This window comes from Elephantulus edwardii, unplaced genomic scaffold, assembly GCF_000299155.1.
Source record: "Elephantulus edwardii isolate Elephantulus edwardi_28Jun2011 unplaced genomic scaffold, EleEdw1.0 scaffold00023, whole genome shotgun sequence".
Taxonomy (NCBI): Eukaryota; Metazoa; Chordata; class Mammalia; order Macroscelidea; family Macroscelididae; genus Elephantulus; species Elephantulus edwardii.
Genome location: NW_006399773.1, coordinates 22,505,541 through 22,512,958, shown reverse-complemented (window position 1 = coordinate 22,512,958; position 7,418 = coordinate 22,505,541). Strand labels below are relative to the sequence as shown.

Below are 7,418 nucleotides of genomic sequence, written 5' to 3'. Positions count from 1 at the left end.
CAGCAAAAGAGAAGACGACTCCCAGTGAGATGAATTGATTCAGAGACTGCAGCATAGGCTTAAGTTTGTCAAGAGAATGAGGATGGCACAGGAGAGGACAGGGTTCAAATCTGTTGTTCTCAGTCACTATGATCCATACTTGCTGGCACCTGACAACAAGAAGAACAAACATAATACTCCGTTAGCACAACAATGGACTAAAACAGACAAATGTTTGAGAAGACAGCACTGGACTGGTGACCTTTCCTTCTGTTCTATACAGGCTGTCCATGAGTCAGGAGGGCAACTATCAATCGCTTTGTTCTTTTTAAGGTGCATTCTGCCACCTGTTACACAGCGTCTAGGAATACTCTCCCCTCTCATCTCAGAAAAACATCTTGGGGAAAGGATATGTAACCAGAAAGAACTGAAACAACCAAATTAGTTGCTATCAAGCTGATTTCAACTCTATGACACTATTGGACTAAAACTGTTGAGAGAGTTTCCGAGACTGTAATCTTTATGGAATTAGATTGCCTTGTCTTTCCCCCAGAGAGAAGCTGGTAGATTTTTGTTTGTTTGTTTTAAAGAAGATCAACATTTATTTTAACATAATAAAAAAGAAATGAGATATGAACATTTTCATTTAAACAATAGTAAGTAGCCTTTTAATACCTACATTACACATCCTCATTGTATAATACATACACAACAAACATAATTACATTTGTACACAAACTAAGTAACGGATTTGAAAACTTGCTTATTGATTTACACATCTATTCCAATGAAAAATAGATGTTGGTAGATTTGAACTGCCAACCTTTCAGTTAGCAGCTGTGTGCTTAGCACTGCACCACCAGGGCTCTATTTTTGGGGGTAGGAAGGGATTGTAATTTATTCTGTTCCTTTTATAACAGTTCCTAAGCTTCATGATGTATACTGAATACATGGTTAATTCCTACTTTCTTTCTACTTTTCAAGAAAAGATATCAGTTTTTCAACACACTGGTAGCCTTAACGAAATGTATTGCAAAGGTTTTGATTTAGTCAAGGCCCAGCATTTGGAGTTGAAGCTTTTCTCTCTGCCTCTGCCAATTTCAATTCTTGGTTACATCAGGGTATTTTTTCGGGGAAGTGGTGATGGTGCGGTGGGTAAGGTTCTCTACTTCACTGGCATAAGCAATCATGGATTCAGTGAAGAGACACTGTTATTTCACAAATTTACTTTTTTTTTTTTTTAACAGTTACACACCTATCTTTATTGTGGGCAGAAGGTGGGATGCTTCCAGCACTAGTTAATAATAAAAATTTTAAAAAGTCAAAATACCAATTTATAAAAGCAGGGATTCGGTGAAGCTGTCAGATGCATACCCTTGGCAGTCATACATAGATGCCGGCTCAAAGCAGCAGGAAGGGGACCCCAAAGCTCATGAAGAGTGAGGCCACCAGGGAGATGAGCAGCTCTTTGTAAATGTCCTGTGTGTACTACTTGGTACAGGTTACCTCGTAACTGGACAGGGGCTGGCCCACTAGACGGTCAATGGAAGGATATACGAAGAACCACACGGTGAAGACCATGCCAATGGCCAAGAGCATCACAGTCAGCTGGGGGAAGACAGCCCGGTTCACTGGGCTGATGTATCTGCTCATGGCCTCGAGCTCCACCTTGCCGGGTTCTGTGCAAGCTGCCACTTTGCCACTGGAAGAACACATTTACTTGAAATGTTTAATTTGCATTTTTACTCAGGACGCTGATGCTATGGGTTTCTTAGTGGGACAACCAGTTTGTATAATATGAAAGTTGATGGTTCAAACCTATGGAAGAGAAAACCTCATGCTGCAGGAACAAAACCAAAACAAAACCCTGGCAATTATAATCTGCGCCCACAAAGGCTGCTCTTACTTTCTGTAGCCATTGAATGCTACAAGCAAAAGACCAAAACAAGCCAAAACCAAATCCTATGGAGCAGTTCTGCTCTGTAACGCATGGACTCAGTAGGATCCCCTCAGTTGGGATTGTCGGATAGCAACAGAGTGCCCCCTCCCCTAAATGCTATAGAGTTCATAAAAGAGGAATTCCAGAAAGCTTCTTTTCTCCTTTGTAGGGATTTTTGAGGACAGGAATCTTTGAGCTGTTTGTCCTGAAATTTCTCTGAAGCCAATAGAATTGGAGTCCCAGCCCCAGCCAATCAATAACTGTGGGTTTGCCCACATTCTTAGTTTATAATGAGGAGTGGAAATGATTAATCTAGCAGGGCTGGTTTGAGGTTTTTTGTTTTGGGGGGTTTTTTGTTGTTGTTTTGTTTTTAAGCAGGGCTGCTTTTCAATCTCTCAGACACTATTAGAGATATGAGTCTTCATTCTGGGTGTCTAAGGTTTATCACTCAAAATGTCTTTCCTAGCCAAAAGATTATCTGCTTGTTTTATGCTGAAGTAATCTGGTGGCCTAGTGGTAACTTCACTGCAATCCCAAAGGCATGCTGTTCAAATCCACCAGCTGTTCCGCAGAAGGATGGGGAATCTCCTTCCATGAGAGTAACAACCTCTGAAAACCAGCTGGAGAGTCAGCTGTGGGTGGGTTCTGACTTAATGGTACTCAACAACCACAACAATTATTATATTAAGGAGAGAAGATGCTATGTGCATAAGCAGGAATGTATGAATGGAGCATAGTGGCCTATCCACAAGGACATTGGCTATCTACCATTCCACAAAGGGATTGGCCAGTTTCAACATTCTACAAGAGGATTTGGCTAGTCATGCCACTGAATTGCACAAGCCAGAGTGGAGGGCAGACAGATCTTCTGGTGCCATTGAAAAGACAAAAAAAAAAAAAAAGAGAGAGAGAACACAGGAAAGCTTTCTTGCTCTGTCTGAACCCATGGTAGCAACATCCACAGAAGCAACACTTATGGGTGAACTAGAGACTTGATGTGAGATGAGGCTTTGGTGGTGGTGAGGGAGCCAATATTGGCAGGACTGAGAACTTTGTTGGACAATGGCAAGGCAGAGGGTGGGGAAGGGTGGGAGGAGAGCCAACATTATCAGGACTGAGAACTTGGAAACAATAGCCCGGAGCCATGAAGCTTGGGCCTGAGGTGCTGGCATGCACATTTCGAGAGCTGTCTTGACTGTATTGTGTTAGTAAACGGAATTATAAACTTTTGACTTCCCCAATATGGTTCTGTGTAGTCTGTGAGCAATCACATCAGATTTTTGACCGAGAAAAGCAGTACGATTAGTGTTGAGATGAGTAGAAAGAGGTATGGGAGTGTGGGGAACTTGTCTGACCGCATGGGAATTGTTTTTGTGTTATTGATGCTAAATACCCTTTGTGAAGTTGTTAAAGGTCATATATGGCTGCCTACACATGACCCTTGTTTGTTTGATGTGGGTGGTTTTCTTTTTACAATCATGAAAACCCAAGTGCTAAAGTCCTGAGAGCTCAAAAACTCACTGTCAACAAGTTGGTTTGCACTCCCAGCTGACCCTCTATCAATTTTTTTTAGGTTATAAATTGCATGGAAGAAGATTGCCCATTGTTATTGCATGAATAAGTTGGTGGATTTGAAATACCAATTACGCATAACCTTTGTATTAGCAGCGCAACTCCCTATGGATGATGCCACCAGACCTTCTTATAAAGTTCCCAGAGCCAGCAGTCCATAATCCTAGTCTCTATAGGAGATCTGCTAAATTGTACTTGCTGGGGTAAAGAGCCCTGAATGGGAGAGAGGTCAGGGTTTGGGTGAGGGGGAATGTTTCCTCATCCTTCTAACTTATCCTTAAACTTGAGTAGCTGGCAGCCTACCTGATACTTCACTTTGCAGCCCTGACAACCTCACATTACCCATCATCATTTCCTTAGTGACCTTTTCAGTTGTCACATGAGTTTATGGCCTTTCCCCCCTCCAGCCCTTTATTCCTGAAGTGAAATAAAACTACACATTAATCAACTTGGGTTTTCAGACACTTCGCTTTGAGCATCTTTTGTAGCTCTTTGCTGTCTAATAGTACATGCATTTAGAAGCATGGCCACCCTGCCCTTTCTGAATACTTTGTGTTCTCAAAGCCAGCACGACATAAGCTTGTTTAGATGAAAGGACCAGGCCTGTTTTGGTAGCTTCTGTTTGGCTTATTTGACTTTGGTGAGGTCGTATTAAAGTTTCATGCTTTCTGGGTGTATAAAATTGATGTAGCATAAATGAGTTGGCTGATCTCTGCATTTTTGCTCTATTGTTTGAAGATGACGGTCTCTAGGAAGCTCCCTTGTGGATACCACTTTGCCTGGATTCTAGACAAAACACCACTGTTAGTTTTTGTCAAAAAAGCATGCATCTATGGAAGAGAAAAAAAAAACCCAACAAAGTATTCTTTGAAAAGTTGGACAAACTGGCTATTTTTACAAGCTTCTTTATTTTTTTCTTCCCCTCATTTCTAAAGAATGTACATCCCACATTGATGTGGGTGATCTAATGGCATTTTGTGGCAGTAGTGTTAAAAACCAGAATGACAGAATGAAATCTCAAACTCTATGGTGATTTTTAAAATAAATACATGAAAGCATCCACCGAAAATGTATCAAGTAGGAAGGTGATGTGCTCGCCTTAAATACCAAGATGATTTAGTGCCAACTAATTCTTCCCATAATAATGTAACAGATGTTCATCTTGGAATTCCTTAAATATAGAAATCTCGATGCATTTCACATTAATAAAAAAAATTGAGGCTTCCAAATTGAATTTTGTGTATTTTATGTGTGTGCATGTGTGTGTGCAGAGATAAAATTTAAGGAAGTTGGATATCATGAGACATTGCTAGCTACTTTCCTGTTGTAGATGGTTTAGCAAACTGTAAATAACTTGCTCAAAAACTGAGAAAAACCCCTAAACAAACCACAAGCCAACTCCAGTGTTTTTTCTTTTAAAAAAGTATGAGCTTATCTATTGCTGAGGAAGCAGTATGCTAGCTGGGTTACATTTCCACAAGCTCACACCTGTTTTGTAGCCCCAAATCAATGTTTCATGTGGTTTCCCCCTTCAAAGCTTTTGCCCGTGTTTTCCCTCTACCTAGCACTCTCCCTCTCCTCATGCCTCTGCCTGCCAGTTCTGCCTGCCCTCAGGGGGTCAACTTACATTTCTGGCAGCAAGGCCTTCGCTGAGACCCCAACAACTCCAACATCCATTATCTTCACATCCTAAAGCCTCTTATTTCCTACCCCCAGCACACTCCCCCTCTGCTTGGATTATACTCTCCTCTAAGGCAGGAACTGTTCATTTACTTAGCTTTGTACCGCCAGTATTTAGCACAGTCACCAGTATTATTGAGTGAGTGGATTTCTTTCAAGGATTGACATCTCAACAGCTTGGAGTGGGACCTTGCATCCAATCACTATTTAACCAACATATGTGGGGTGATAATTGTCTAAGAATAAACCAAGATCATTCTTTAATGGATTCTTTGGTCTCTTTCCATTAACAGATTGTTCATTAATTTTTTTCAACGAAGTGGAAATAAATTTTATTGAGTTCTATGTCAGGTATCATACAGCCACTGATGATATGGCGATTAACAAGATGCAGCCTTTCTTTGCCTTCTGTAAGCAAATCAGATAATGGATAAGTATCCAGATTTCTCCTTGGAGGCAAGGATTCTGGGGCTTCCTCTGCCATACTTTGGAGATGTTGTAAGGAGGGACAGGTCCTTGGAGAGGGACATCATGCTTGGGAGGGTGGAGGGACGGCACAAGAGGGGAAGACCCTCTATGAGGTGGATTGATTCAGTGATTAGGGTAATCAGGATGGGTGTGTCAGAGGCAGTGCGATTGGCACAGGATAGAGCAGGGTTTAGGGCTGTTGTACATGTTGCAAGTGACTCTATGGCACATAACAACAACAACAACAATCCTGTGTGCAAAGGATAATTTCAGCACCTTCTAACTTTAGAAGAATTAAGCTGTGGGAAGAAAAAGGATGGTCAGAGAGTGTTTAAACCTGATATTGGGATGCTTTAATAAAAAAAGGGGTATATTTGCTTTTCATTTAAGTTGTCTTAAGGCATTCAATTATTTACTTGTCAGTATTGCTGAGATATGGAATGGAAGAAGCATACCTATGGGAGGCCAATATCAAGTTCAATTTGTCTACAATAAATCACTTACCCTCACTATAATTGGAACATAAATCGACTTTCACCAAATGATGAAATTCAGACATCTCTCAAGTTATACTAATCCAAATTGCATACATAGCTACCTCCCTAAAAGTGGAAATCAGAGGTGTGAGAAGTACTTTAATTAGTGGACTACGCACTTAAAAAACTTCATGCATTCAAGCATTTGCCCCTCCTCCCCATAACTCACATGCACTCTGTAATTTTTAGATGTTATTCAAAGGCCTATTTTAAACAAGGCCATTGCTTTGTCAAAGAAGTGAGGCTTGTCAATGTTCCTCTTAAGGTGTTGTGCTTGTTTCTCTCTAAGTTCAGAACAAAGGAAGAGAAAGGAAGAAGCAAGCCAAGGGAGAACCAAACATCATGAACACGGTTACTGTTCAGGGGGTAACGCTGGGAAGAACTCGTCTCTTGTACCTACCACACTCCAGAAATCTCCTGAGGCTTCAACACACAGAGGATTTGACAAGCTGCTCAGTTGTGCTGGAGAAGCACTACTGGTGGAGCTCGACGGAGAGCTGGCTGCTCTCGGAGGGCCCTGACCACTCTCGGAGGGCCCTGACCACTCTCGGAGGGCCCGGCATTCCTGTCAACTCTTGGTCAGTTTGGTCAACTCTGGCAGCAAAAGTACAAAAGAATCCTTCTTCACCTTACACTCCCTTACCTTAAATTTATGCGCGTGATCATCTCACAATTTCTACACTAAAAGAGAAGCAGTGCTGGCAGGAATCCAAAATGAGAAAAAAGGTTTGTAGAATTTGTCCGTTTTCATCCCTGACATGTGAGAATTCCCACCCTATTATATGTGTGGATTCATTGAATTAATAGTATTTGGAGGGATGTCATATATAAGACAACCAGAATGCCACCTACAGTTGGGGGTGGGGGAGCAAACTTTTTTGGCCTCAACCCCGGGGTGTGTTTCCAGGATGCAGTTCACAGTATTGAAAAAAGACAGTTAACAACAGTGCCTGGAGCCTGGAAATGCCCAGCTTTCACACTCAGAGTTCACCACTTATTTGCTGTGGGACTGACTGCCCGTAAGATATTTAGCTTCTCCATGTATTAGTTCCTTTACCGAGAGGTGGGACTTCTGGCTAAGTCCTAAGATTGCTATCCACATAACATGAGTCAGTGCACTAAGCATTCTTAAAACAGCATATTGTGCAGAAATGTGCAACACACAACAGCCCATCTTTTCATCTCTGCTGTATTTCTATTTGCTGGGAAGGAGGACTCACCCCTCAGGCTCAGGCAACACACAC

At 41.7% G+C, this 7,418-nt stretch overlaps 1 pseudogene; it reads right to left on the bottom strand.

The window, feature by feature from the left end:
* Nucleotides 1-1,362: 1,362 nt before the first annotated feature.
* On the bottom strand, nucleotides 1,363-1,695 carry LOC102844010 (annotated as a pseudogene).
* Between the last annotated feature and the right edge of the window lie 5,723 nt (nucleotides 1,696-7,418).